We start from the raw sequence: 14,188 nt of genomic DNA, 5'->3' as shown, positions 1-14,188 counted from the left end.
TATCCCATAAATTTGGGTATGTTGTGCCTTTATTTTCATTAAATTCTAAAAAGTCTTTTATTTTTTCCTTATTTCTTCCTTGACCAAGCTACCATTGAGTAGAGAATTGTTCAGTTTTCTTGTGTATGTGGCCTTTCTGTTGTTTTTGTTGCTATTGAAGACCACCCTTATTCCTTAGTGATCTGATAGGAGGCATGGACTTATTTTGATTTTCTTATATCTGTTGAGGTCTGTTTTGTGAACAATTATATGGTCTATTTTGAAGAAGGTACCATGAGATGCTGAGTAGAAGGTATATTCTTTTGATTAAGTATGAAATGTTCTATAGACATCTACTAAATCCATTTGGTCCAAAGCTTCTGTTAGTTTAACTGTGACTCCATTTTGGTTGTGCTTCCCTGACCTGTCCATTGAAGAGAGTGGGGTGTTTAATTCCCCACAATTATTGTGTGTGGTGCAATGTGTGCTTTAAGCTTTAGTAAGGTTTCCTTTACGAATGCAGGTGCCCTTGTATTTGGGGTATAGGTGTCCAAAATTGAGAGTTCTTCTTTGTAGATTCTTCCTCTGGTGAATATAAAGTCACCTTCTGTATCTTTTTTTGATGACTTTTGGCTGAAAGTCTATTTTATCTGATATTAGAATGGCCACTCCAGCTTGTTTCCCTCAACCATTTGCTTGGAGAACTGTTTTCCAGCCTTTTACACTTAGGTAGTGTTTATCTTTGACACTGAGATGCGTTTCCTGTCTGCAGGAAAATGTTGGGTCTTGTTTATGAATCCAGCCTGTTAGTCTATGTCTTTTTTATTGGGGAATTGACTACACTGATGTTAAGAGATATTAAGGAATAGTGATTGTTGCTTGCTGCTGTTTTTGATGTGATTTTTATGTTTGTGTGGTTATCATCTTTTGGGTGAGTTAAAAGAAGATTATTTTCTTGCTTTTTCTTTTTCTTTTTTTAATTATTAGATATTTTCTTTATTTATACTTCAAATGTTATCCCCTTTCTTGGTTTATCCTCTGAAAACATCCTATACCATTCCCCCTCTCTTTGCTCACCAACCCACCCACTCCCACTTCCCTGTCCTTACATTCCCCTACACTGGGGAATCAAGCCTTCACAGGACCAAGGGCCTCTTCTCCCTTTGATGTCCAGCAAGGCCATCTGCTGCTACATATGCAGCTGGAGCCATGGTACTCTTGTTGGTGTACCTCCATGTGCACCCTCCATGTGTACTCTTTGGTTGGTGGTTTAGTCCCTGGGAGCTCTTGGGGATACTGGTTGGTTCATATTTTTGTTCCTCCTATGGGGTTGCAAGCTCCTTCAGCTCCTTTGGTCTTTTCTCTAGCTCCTCCATTGGGGACCTTGTAATCAGTCCAATGGTTGCATGAGATCACCCACCTCCGTATTTGTCAGGCACTGGCAGAGCTTCTCAGGAAACAGCTATATCAGGCTCCTGTCAGCAAGCACTTGTTGGCATCTGCAATAGTGTCTGGGTGTGGTAACTGTATATGGGATGGATCCCCAGGTAGGGCAGTCTCTGGATGGCCTTTCCTTCCATCTCTACTCCACATGTTTCCTCTATATCTCTCCCATGGGTATTTTGTTCCCCCTTCCAAGAAGGACTGAAGTATCCACACTTTGTTCTTCCTTCTTCTTGAGCTTCATGTGGTCTGTGAATTGTATCTCGGGTATTCTGAACTTCTGGCCTAATATCCACTTATTAGTGAGTGGATACCATGTATACTCTTTTGTGATTGGGTTATCTCAGGATGATATTTTCTAATTCCATCCATTTGTCTAAGAATTTCTTTTTTTAATTTTTTTTTATTGAGTATCTTCTTCATTTACATTGCCAATGGTAAAAATTTTCCCAATTTCCCCCTTCCCAAAAGCCCCCTCCCCAACAATTCCCTACCCCTCCTCCCACCCCCTGCCTCCATGTACATGCCCCTCTACCTGAGACACTCTTGCCTTCGCCCCAACTCTCCCCCCTCCTTTTCCCTTTGTTGGGGCCTTTATTGAGCCTTTACCTGACCAAAGACCGCTCCTCCCACTGATGCCCAAGAAGACATTCCTCTGCCCTATTTTTAAAGACTTTTTATTTATTTATTTATTTGTTTGTTTGTTTGTTTATTATTTGATATATTTTATTTACATTTCAAATGATTTCCCCTTTGCTGGCTTCCTACACCACAAATGTCCCATAAGTGCTCTTCCCTCCCCCTATTCCCCTCTATAACTTGAATACCCCATTTCTGAAGATATCACATACTAGACACACAGAACATGGAACTATCAGCTATTATTGACCATGAATTTTCATCCATACGGGATAGAGTTCATCGTCCTAGAATGTGATATCTACATTACCTTGGAGAAAGGAGAAATCATCAACCTCAAATGTCTTTAAAAGATTCTGACAAGACAACAGCAAGCTAAAGAGAAGTCATCAATCACAAACTCACAGATGAGCAACAGTTGCTGATGTTTCTGTTTCTGGAACAAGCTGTTAACAACCTTCACAAGAAAAAACTTATGTTTTACCAAGAAGTCAGCTCAAAAACATGAAATGATCACAAAGATTTTCACTAAGTGAGGATTTGTGCCTCTCTGGTTCACAAGGGCTTTCACATCTCACACCCACAGTGATGACTCTGACTGTGACATCTACATGGCTAGAGAAGCTACAGAGGAAGATGATGAAGGCGACCTCACCTGATCAGCAGTGTTCCGCATCCTGAGGTCAACTTTAAGGGCTGTAAAACATTGCTCACCCCTTGGATCCATGTGGTGCTCCTGTGTTCTCTTAGGGGCCGGGGCCTAAGCCGAGCCAGGCGAGGGACTGACATTCATGGCGAATGGCGACTGCTCGCTCTTCTCATTCTGCCAGCGGGCCCTGCGTCTCTTCTCCTCATCTGGTGTCGGTGGTGTGGGGAAGGCAGGGGTGCGGCTGTCCGGTCTGAGCCCCTGACCTGCGCGCACCTCCCGCTGTGGTTCGCGGGGGGTCTTCCTGGACGTGTCAGGCAGCTTTGGTTGTCCTGATGCGCCTCACTCGGTTCGTGTTTTCATTTGTGACCCAGTTCTCTCCGAGCCGGGGAGGGCTGCTGGTCCGTTGCGGTGCACACCCTTCCCGTGCAGTGTGCGCACTGGCCTCTTTAATTTGAAGTGGACTCTATGCTCTCCGGGTGAGCTTTGCGAAGCCTGGCTCCTGGGGGGGGGGGGGGTCCTGTCGCAGGTCTCCTCTGTCCGCTGATGCTCAGAATACCCTTACGGATACCGCAGCCCCCTCCCCCCCCCCCCCGCGTGCACCCTGCTGCCTGTGGGTCTTGTTCCCGACACTGTGCTTGCATCTTTGCAGCTCTCAGTTCCCGGGGCTTGCCGCGTTGGGTCCGTCCCGCCCTCGGTGAGAAAGTCTCCTTCTCTAGCTATCTTCGGAAGGGTGTGCTATGACCTCGAGTGGTTCCTCCCGGATGGTCCCCTCGAGATGCCCGCCTGCGACCCACCCGCCTTTTCTGCGCGCAGCGTTTGCTCTCTCGTCTACAGCGGCCCGCGCCTCCCGGCTCCGAGTTTTGGGGAGGGATCACGTGGGCAGAGCTTGTCGTCCCGCCGCTGGTGCAGAGCTGTTGAGAGTCGGTGGTGGTCGGTGGCAGGGAAGGGCCCCGTGCACACGCCCGCGTGCGCGGTACCCCCTCCCACCGAGGGTCGTTGCGGGGACGGGAAGCGGAAGGGTGGCGGTGGGCATCCGGTCCCACTCGTCTCGGGTTCATCCCCGTGCCTTCCGTCGCGTGCGTCGGCCCCGCCCCGCGTCCACTTCTTGGTCCTGCTACCACCATACGGGCGTGCCGCGCGTGGTGCGTGCTATGTGCTCTTGGACTGTGAGGTGGTCGCCTCGACCCCGCTTCCTCGGTGGCGATCCCACGGACGGGGGGGATCGCGGGAGTCTCCCTCCCCTCCTTGGGGCTAAGGAGGGCCTGTGTCTTGCGGGGTTGATCTCGCTCTTGGGGGCGGGCGTGTTTTGAGGGATCGGCGGTCGGCCGCGTCCGGCGCGGCGGTTCGGAGGGGCGTCCCGGCCCCCGCGTCCGTGGCCGTGGTCTTGCGTAGTGTGTGAGGATGTGTGCGAAGGGGACGTTCCCCGGCGAGGGATTGGAGAAGAGGCTAGTGGTTGTCGTCCCGTCGGTGGTGGGTCTGTCGGCCTAGGTGAATGCAGGGCCCTGCCGTCCTCCGTGGCGAGGTGCGCTGGGGGACTGCCAGGGCGCCAAGGTGGGGTGCCCGGGCAGTGTGATGAACCCGCGCGCAGTGTCCCGGCGTGGCGGTGGGGGGCTCCGGTCGACGTCTTCCCCCCTGTCCCCGAGGGCCGGCCTTCCTCTGCGGGCTCGGCTTCCCCCCCTCGTTCCGCTCTCGGCGGGGGTCAGAGTCCATCGGCGACCTCCCCTCCTCCTCCTCCGACTCAGGCGACGACGCGGCCAAGAGTTCGCGGTCGGTCGTCCCTCCTCCGCTTCTCGCCGGGGGCTGGTCGCTGTCCTGCCTCCCGCCGTCCATCGCCCATTGCTGCGTTCTCTCCCGCCTGCTCGTGGTCTTCCGACCCCCCTCCCGGAGGGTCAGGGGCGTCTTTTCCCACCGTTCCCCCACATCGCGCCTCGCTGTCGTGTGCTGGGGGCCCCGCCGCGGGCTCCGCCCGCCCGTGAGCTCCGCGGCATCCGTGCTGGCGCGTTTGCGCGGCGCGGCCAGTGGTCACCTGGCTTATCGCGTCCGGAGCGCGTCCGTCTCGTGGCGGGCGTCCTCGGGTTGCGACGGGTGGGCTTCCCGGTTCCGCCCCCGCCGCCTCTTGCCCGCCCGCCCGCTCCGCGCCTTCCCTCCCCGTCAGTCCGGTGGTGTTGGGCGGGCTGGATCGGCGCTCCCGTGGGTGACCGTCGCCCGTCGCTTCTCTTTCGGCTACCGCCCCACCGCGATCACCGTCCTCTTTCCTGCTCCGCGCCCCACCGCGATCACCGTCCTCTTTCCTGCTCCGCGCCCGGTGTGGGCGTCTTTCCGGCTCTCCCGATGCCAAAGGGGAACGAGAAAGAGGTGTGGAGGAGTGAAGAGCCTGTGTGTCCGGGGGGCGACGTGCACGCTCGCTCCTTGTATGTATGCCCGGTGCTTGTGCGCCTGCGGATGGGTGCCTCGGCCGCTCTCTGGGGTGTGTGGGGTCTTGGGCCGCTTGCCCTCCCGTTCTGCCAGCTTGGCTCGGCTCCGCTTCGCGAGTATGCATGTGAGTCCCTCTGTCTGTTTGCCCCTCTCCGGCTCTATCCCCTCACTCGCCCGCTCGCTCGCTCCCTCCCCACTCCTCGCTCTCCGCCCCCGTCCTGGCTTCGCTCGCGCTTCCTACCTGGTTGATCCTGCCAGTAGCATATGCTTGTCTCAAGGATTAAGCCATGCATGTCTAAGTATGCACGGCTGATACAGTGAAACTGCAAATGGCTCATTAAATCAGTTATGGTTCCTTTGGTCGCTCGCTCCTCTCCTACTAGGATAACTGGGGTAATTCTAGAGCTAATACATGCGGTGGGGGGGGGGGGGGAACATTGCTCACTAAATACAGTGGCAAATATTCATACATTTTGAAAGCATTCTCTTAGTAGACAAAGACCAAAAGTAACATGGCATTTAAAAACTACAGGTTCCATTGGGGACCCTATGCTCAGTCTATTGCTTGGCTGTGAGCTATGGGAGGAGCTAGAGAAAGAACCCAAGGAGCTGAAGAAGTTTGCAGCTCCATAGGAGGAACAGCAATTTGAACCAACCAGACCCCCTCAGAGCTCCCAGGGATTAAACCACCAACAAAAGAGTACACATGGAGGAACCCAAGGCTCCAGCTGCATATGTAGCAGAGGATGACCATTTCAGACATCAGTGAGAAGAGACCATTGGTCCTGTGAAGGCTCCATGCCCCAGTGTAGGGCAATGCCAGGTAATGAAAGTGGGGGAGGGGTTGTATCCAGGGGGAGGGGGAATGGGATAGGGAGTTTTGGCAGGGGTAACAATGTAAGAGGTTACCATTTGAAACATAAATAAAGCAAATATCTAATAAAATGAGAAAATAGTTATCAAACTAATGTGCATTTATTGTAAAGTTAGTATTTCCACTTTTTAAAATATGAATTAATGCAAAGTATTTTTATTATTTATACACATGACTGTTTAGATATCTAAGAAAGTGACAAAATTACAGATGATCATATTAAGGTATAATTATATAGCAGTAAATTTTAGATATATATTTACACAAACACATGTTTATAATGTATGTAGAGATAAAACAAATATAAAATATTTATTAATATATGTGAAATATACATATATGTTTATTTATTGTAAAATATGTGTGAATTAATGATTACATAAATCTCAAAATGTAAAAAAAAAAAAAAAGAAAAAAAGAAAAAAGAAAAAACGAAAAAACTACAGATTCAGGCTGGAGAGATGGCTCAGGGGCTAAGCCTGTCTTCAAGAAGTCCTGAGTTCAATTTCCAGTAACCATATGACAGTTCATAATTGTCTATAAGGAGATCTGGTGCCCTCTTCTGGTGTGTAGGCATACATGCATACAGAACACTGTATGAATGAAAAATAAATCTTTAAAATAGAAACCCTACAGATTCTTCATGCCAAAGATATGTGAATGAAACAGAGACAAAACAGTGGGGGAGAGACAGCTGCATCCTTTTTTCAGTGAGCATCACAGGAGGGCACACAGAAAACATGGTCGACAGACTGAAAACCTCAGAGACAGTCTAAAGTGTCCAGGGTAGGAGGTTGAAGGAAGGACAAACGCTTCCTCTGGCAGAGTGGCTGTAAGGAAGATGTTACAGCTGAGGTAAGGCAGAGCTGCACGACAGCTCAGTCTGTAAAGTGTTTGCTGCACAAGAGCAGCATCCTTCAATGGAGGATCTGGGGAGGTAGAGACAGGCAGATGCCTGGCTCTTGGGGTTAACCATCCCAGCCTACTTGGGAGCTCCTCGCCAGTAAGAAAGTATCTCATTTAAAACATGGATGTTTCCTAAGGAACAACAAACATATGAAGTTGACCTCTGACCTTTCCATACATTGACACATGTATGCAAGTCATATGCATATGACCAAAACACGCATGCGTGCGCACGCGCGCGTGCACACACACACACACACACACACACACAGAGAGAGAGAGAGAGAGAGAGAGAGAGAGAACAGATATTTCTCAAAATACTTTAAATGTTTCCAGTCCCTGATGGAGTGACTTCTTTGACTAAACTCACATAGTAGCACTCATTCAGTGAAGGACTACCACTCATTTACAGGGGAGAAATGCCCACATCAGGCAGGCTTCACTGAGGTAGATTTTTTTGTTTTATGTTTTTTAAAAAAAGATTCATTTATTATTATATGTAAGTACACTGTAGTTGTCTTCAGACACACCAGCAGAGGGTGGCAGATCTCATTACAGATAGTTGTGAGCCACCATTTAGTTGCTGGGTTTTGAACTTGGGACCTACAGAAGAGCAGTCAATGCTCTTAACCACTGAGCCATCTCTCTAGCCTCAAAATCACATTTTAAAATAAGTAAAATATTTACCATTTTTTGTAATATGTTGAAAATGTTCTGACCATTATGGACTATGATGGTAACTGGTAAATTGCTGCCTAAGCAGATATTTTCAAAATATAAAAATATGCAATTTGAATCTTTCGGGTAAATGCCTATGTTCCTTCAATGAAAACTACTTTCCAAAGAGGTTTTGTGAATGAGGGTGTGGTTCTTGGATAGAATGCTTCCCTTGCATGTGTGAGGCTCTGAACCATGTTCCCACAATGCTGTGGCAGAGCCATGGCCTTTATTACCTTTGTCTGAAGACTGGGCATCTGGAGTGCACACCAGGGACCAAGCCCAGCCTTTGAAGAAGCACCATTGAAGTTGGCTATCTTAGACTACCAAGGTACCCAGTGGATTCTGAGAAATTTCCAGAGGAATCTGACCAAAGGTCATCCTCCAGAGTTCAGGTATACTACACAGGATGCTCTGGGATAATGTCTTCCTCTTGTAGACATTTGTCCTCTTCTCTATGGTGTCAGAGATATTCTGTGAGAGTACATTTAAACCTATCTGAATCTGTGGCTAGATCCTATCAAAATATCAAGTGTGCCTCCAAGATGGATATCTAGGTGCTGAAATGATGGCTTAGTAACTAAGTGTGTTTGCTGCTCTTGGAGTTCAGTTCTAAGTAGTCACATTGGATGGTTCACAATTACCTATCACAACAGCTATTTGATACTGTATTCTGGACTCCATAGGAATACTCAGACATAGATAAAAACCAAAGGGACTCCATTTATAAACATTTTATGAAGCTCTCCTCCTCTTTTCATCCATCAAACTAAGATTCAATACAAAGATACCCTGCCTTCTGGGGAACCATCCTGCTGTCTGGATCACAGAGCTGCCATGAACAAGACTAGAAAATACTTTCTAAGTAGCATCATGGATTCTACCATCTGCAATGGTAGATGAACTACAGTGTCTTAACGTTAAAATAATATCACATTATCAGCTAAAATACATCTAAGATTTAAAGGGAATGATTACTCTATGTTTACTGTCCAAATCCCAAGAACTACTCAGTCCGACAACAATCCTTCCCTCTGCTTACCATCTATATCATCCCTCCTCAAACCACTAGATTTTCAAAGAAGAGCTAATGCCCAAACTCTTCAAACGATTCAACATAAAAGAAACAGAAGGAACATTGCCAAACTCATTCTTTTAATCAGTACTAGCGCCTCCTCCATTTCTTCCTCTTTTCCTTCTTATTGATATGTGGTTGTCGTCCGAGGATGTTGATGTCTTTACAAACAGTGTGTCAATCGCTAGGAATATAATACAAACAGGTTCAAAATAGTAAATGAAAAATGAATTAGGTACAAATTTATTTATTTCTTTCTTTTTTCTTTTTTTCTTTTTTTTTTTCCTTTTTTTCCTTTTTTTTTTTTTTTTTTTTTTGGTTTTATGAGACAGGTTTCTCTGTGTAGCACTGGCTGTCCTGGAACTTACTCTGTAGACCAGGCTGGCCTTGAAAACAGAAATCCACAAGCCTCTGACCCACAAGTACAGGGATTAAAGGCATGCACCACCACTGGCTGGCTTTTGGATATTTCTCACAAGGATCAAATTGACCATACTAGGTGAGTGATTTCAAACTCATAGCCTATCTTTCTTATATCAACATTGTCTGGGTAAAATTCTATTGATTGTTATTTTGTTGGCTGTAACTTCTGGATGTTCCCCTTGGGTCTCCTCTTCCATTGGAAACAAAGCTTTGCTACTGACTGTGCTGTGCTCAGCATCCCTCTCCCCACTCTGTTCAGCTCCCCTGCTTTCCTCAGTGAGGCAAAAAAACCCTTCCCCACTGTTCCACATGGGAAGGCATGAACCAGATGACCTGGTAAGACTCAACTATGTCTTACTGGGCATGCACCTAAGCAATGTCCAATTGTATACACTTCCTATTTGGTCTTTGGCTGTCCCATGAACTTTGTACAGGACTCAAGTGAGGCCAAATTTCAAGGGCAGGGGAAAACTGAATAAACTGAGACACAAAATGGGAATGAATCCAGGGAACCACATATTAGATGGATAGGTCACATCAGGTTGGCAGTGTAACCCAGTTAACAGAATCAGCAACAAGGTAGAAGGGTTTTATGGATTACTGGACACAAAGTGCAGAGTCATTGGTTTACTCGGGAAATAGGGAAGAGGCTGGGAAAGAGGCTGTGGGTAAGAGACTGAATCAGGGTCAAACAATGTGGCCAAAGAGCTGGGCGCCTGTATCTCTGTAGATGCATTGATCAGAAAGAAGAGTCCTTGAGGCTGCACAAGGCAGATTCAATGCATCCAAAGGAGAATACAGGAGAGACAGACAGACAGACAGACAGACAGACAGACAGACAGACAGACAGAAAAAAAGACAGACTTCTCAATAAAGAAAAATCCTGACCCCACTGCAGGAGTTTTACAGAAGACTTTGGGCGAATATAGTCTCCTTTCATTCGTTTTGATTCTTTCTCTACATGAGAGGAGACAGGTAAGAAATATACTAAACATGAACACAAAAGTCCCAGAGCACTCTAAGGAAAGTTGTGACACACAGGAGGACAACACAAGGAGATGTGAGGTAGGAAAGAGGTTCAGACACAGGTAGGAAGATAAAGCCAGAAAAGATACTGGAGAGAAAATACAAATGGCCATGCCTTTGAAATCCTGGGAACATATGTGCCCCCTCTGAAGTAGGAATGTTTAAAAAGGAAATCAGAGCTGGACCAGGGTTCTGGATTCACCGTCAAATACTAGGCCAGAGGTTCCAATATAGGTGTCAATGTGTTCTTTGATCCATTGACCCACAGGTCAGTCTAGTGTGAAGAGCACAGGCTGGTAATGAGCTCACATACATCCTTCCCTCTTTCCTTCTCCCTACTGACACCTTCCCCATATGACAGTATAGACAGAGAATGCAGTTACCTACCAGGAGATAAAGTACTTGACACTTTTCTTTGTTCCCATTCTTGTACTTCCATCACATCTATAAGAACAGAAACAGAGTGGCTCACTAACTTCTGCCTACAGAAGATATAGCCACGTTGGCTCACACCAGATTAGCCTCAGCCTTCTACTGGCTCCTTGACTCTACTGTTACAGAAGGTGCTGCAGTGAGGCCAGACCACTCTCTCTGCCATCCACCCACAGAGTGCCCTTTATAGAGAGACTTAGCGGTTGAGAGAGGGCCATGGAGGTGCTGTGATAAATCCCACAGGACCAGCCAGAAGAGGATTTCCTTTTTCTGCATTATTGGCCTCACACTTCATGACCTTTGTACTCAGGTTCATATCAGTGACTATAGAGAGCTGTAGTCCACTGATAGTTCTAGCACAAACCAGCAGTCAGAAGTGAATGCCAGATGTCAGGCAAGCAATGCACAAGGCGATCTATTAATTACAATCAAAGGCTTGGGACTTTGGCAGTGACGGAGGCAGGAGGAATGCTTTCATTTTTAAGTTTATTTCAGCTGTATTGCCTGCATATGAATGCCTGGGTAACACATGCATGCAGTGCCAACCAAGACCAGAGGAGGGCATCGGATACCCTGGAACTGGAGTTACAGATGGCTGTGAGCAGCAATATGGGGTGCTGAGATTAGAATCTCAGTCCTCTGGTAGAGCAGTCAATGCTCTTGATTAAAACGCCATTTCCCCTGCTCCCCTGGTTCATCTTTAACTGCCAGCAGGGTTTGTTGTGCTTTGCTTCTATGATTTATCATGATGGCTGGAAGGTGAATCAAACAAATCTACATTTCATTGATGCCTTTCCCATTGCTTCAGCCTGGCAAGCAGAATGTACAACCCAATTCTTCTTGAATCCTTTCCTGTTGCTCTCCACAGGGTGTGCCATTACTTACCAGGAAACGATTCTTTACTATCAAGATCTTGATGTTGTTCTTCAACATCTGTGTCTCCTGCCTGCGCTGTATCTGAAAAAAACCAGAACAGAGTGTGCCACATGAATCCACACAGGCTCACATGAAATTAACCCCGTTCTTCTTGGGATTTTCAATGAAGCCTCTATGGCAGAATCATTTTCTCTCATTTAACCTTCAGTCCTTCTTCCCAACAGGAACCTGGAGAGAGGTTTCTCAGAAATGAAGCACTAAGGTATATTCTGAACAGGGGAAGGATTTCAGATACTTACAACTCCCTACCATGGTGGAAGTCATCTGCAATTTTAAAAAAGAAAGCATTGTCACAATTGGCCCACATCATATATGTCATCACTATCTGGCTTTCTCTGGAAGATTTAGGGAGCAATAGATTTATGCCCTATGGTGCTGAAAATGACACAGGTAAAGACTGAAAGAGTCTTTCCCATAGGGGACTTTCCTGAAATTGCAGGTACACAATCCTTAATAGAGCAGGGAATGTCATTTTTGAGGGAACCACTTGTATGGTTCAATTTTCATGAATATGGTGATATCAATAACACCATAGAGCAGGAGACCCACTGGTAGTACAGACAAATAAACAAACAATTCTCTAAATTCCACAGAGAAAACCATTTTTTCAAAAAGTAGCACTAAATGGAATACAATTAGACCTGCATTTCTATGAAGACAAGCAAAGGTATTCTTACGGTATGTCTTGATTCTGACACATGGACACCACCTGGGAAATCTAGGATAAAACAGAGTAGCTGTCAGGTTGTTAATAACTGACAATTATAAAAGTCTCGGGGAACATTTTCAATGTGCACATGAATATATGAAGATAGCTTGGACTGCTTTGAACTCATTCTCTAGTGTAAAAGAAAGTGCTCAAGAAAGGGGGAAATCTAGAACAAAATGATACCTGGGATCCTTGTTTTTAAGTAAAACCCCTTTAAACATACAAAATAAATCCAGAGGATCCACACTGTGTGTTATCAATATGTATAAGTTTTCAGAGCTGATTAGTTGGTGTTTTAAAACCAAACAGGACACACACACACACACACAAACACACACACACATGAATGGTACTCAGAAGACATCTCTTTGAGAGAAAGAACAAGGTAGGGGGCATGGGAATTGTCAGAAAGAGAAAAAGAAATATTATATGATTTAACTTAAACAAATAAAAGGTTTTAAAGTTCAGTATGTGTAAATTGTTAACACTATATTTGTGTTACCAACAGGTGTTTTTCAGAATTGCACAGGATTGTTCAACAAAATCTTTCCTTGGTGATTGGCAAGCAAGTTTAGAAAATCTTATTTCTCCCTGTGCTATTATCAAGTGTACTATAACACTTCTGTAATATTATTTTTATGTTTCAGGTCAGCTTCTAAGACATGAGTCCAAAACCTACTGATATATCCACCCGAGGGTCCTTCATGATCGCTCTAACTCCAAAGGACTATGTAAAATGACCAGCTACAGCGGGGAGTCTTTGGACTTTTCACATGAATGCCTTCAAGCATCCGTGGTGACATCTTAATTTACTCATGTAGGTAACTGTACAACAGACACCTCATGGATGGGCAGCATCTCTGAACTACGTGCTGCACTCTCAGCCCTGATGTTAATGTTTCCAGGTTTTCTTCAGTGAATTCAAGGATCAACCAAGGAAGCATTGCATGACATGAATGGATTCATGTTTTCACTTTCTTTCTGCATACAATTTGGGAACCAGGGATTCATAGGTTGCTTTCTGAAGCAAGGATGATAACATTATCCAGGCACAAATGCCATGGAGGCCAATTAGATAATAAAGTATAAATTTCAATTAAAACATATATGAGAATATGAACTGTCTCCCATAAACCACACCACCACACACAGTCATATACACTCAAAATCCCAAGATATTGAAGCACAAAAACACCAGCATTCTTTGTGTACACAGACTCACAGAAACCTAGGCAAAAACTTGACTATAAAAGTAGATCTAGAAGAATTTAAAAAAAAAAACAAAAACAAAAAACAGGTTGGCTTGTTTCCAGAAACAAGTTGGTTGGCCTGTCAAAGAGAAGCCAGTGAGAGATGCCAAACCTAACTCAGCATTTACATTTTTTTCTCACTAATGAGTTAAACAATACTTACAGCTTTTATATTCTTCCCAGGACCCCTGAAATGACAGAAACAAAGACATAATGAGGGTAACTCCATGTGACTTGAAAGCACATGTCTTTATTTCTCTTCCTTGGTACTGAAAAGGCATGGTACTGTTAACATTAATAGATGGGAAAAATGATAAGATATATCTGTGACAAACTGACAATTTTTTTCATGAATGATGCATCTTTAACTCCCATTCAGTCATCAACTACAAGGTAGTTAGTTCAAGGAAGAACATCATTTATAGGAGGGATGGGTCTAGCATCTATCCTTTACCTCACTGTGCCATTCACAAAAGCTCTTCCTATAAGGCCTTCATTGTTAAGGGACTGTTCTACCATTCCAGAAAACAGAGCATAGTATACATAACAATGCTACCATGTTTTGAGAGCCAAACTCAAATGAAATAGGATATTCAGACAGTAACATTTCTATTTTGGCCAAAAAAAGTCACCTTACCTCATCATGAGGTTCAAACTCTTCATCTCTACAAAATATCTGTTTAATGTCTGGGACATTCTCAGTACCTAGGAAGAC

At 45.5% G+C, this 14,188-nt stretch overlaps 2 protein-coding genes and 1 long non-coding RNA gene across 3 annotated transcripts in view; 1 reads left to right on the top strand and 2 right to left on the bottom strand.

The window, feature by feature from the left end:
• LOC127689388 (zinc finger protein 39-like) overlaps nucleotides 1–14,188 on the bottom strand; it is a 236,606-nt gene that overhangs the window by 124,133 nt on the left and 98,285 nt on the right. The gene's annotated exons all lie outside the window — the stretch shown is intronic.
• Nucleotides 1–14,188, bottom strand: part of LOC127689387 (uncharacterized) — a 488,686-nt gene that overhangs the window by 450,444 nt on the left and 24,054 nt on the right. The window lies entirely within an intron of this gene.
• LOC127689393 (uncharacterized) lies at nucleotides 5,851–12,892 on the top strand. Its single transcript, XR_007978901.1, has 4 exons — nucleotides 5,851–5,948; nucleotides 9,030–9,196; nucleotides 11,679–11,904; nucleotides 12,871–12,892. It is a non-coding gene; the product is annotated as an uncharacterized LOC127689393 (long non-coding RNA).

This window comes from Apodemus sylvaticus, chromosome 7 (assembly GCF_947179515.1).
Source record: "Apodemus sylvaticus chromosome 7, mApoSyl1.1, whole genome shotgun sequence".
In the NCBI taxonomy this organism is placed as follows: domain Eukaryota; kingdom Metazoa; phylum Chordata; class Mammalia; order Rodentia; family Muridae; genus Apodemus; species Apodemus sylvaticus.
This window is presented reverse-complemented; position numbering and strand designations above follow the sequence as displayed.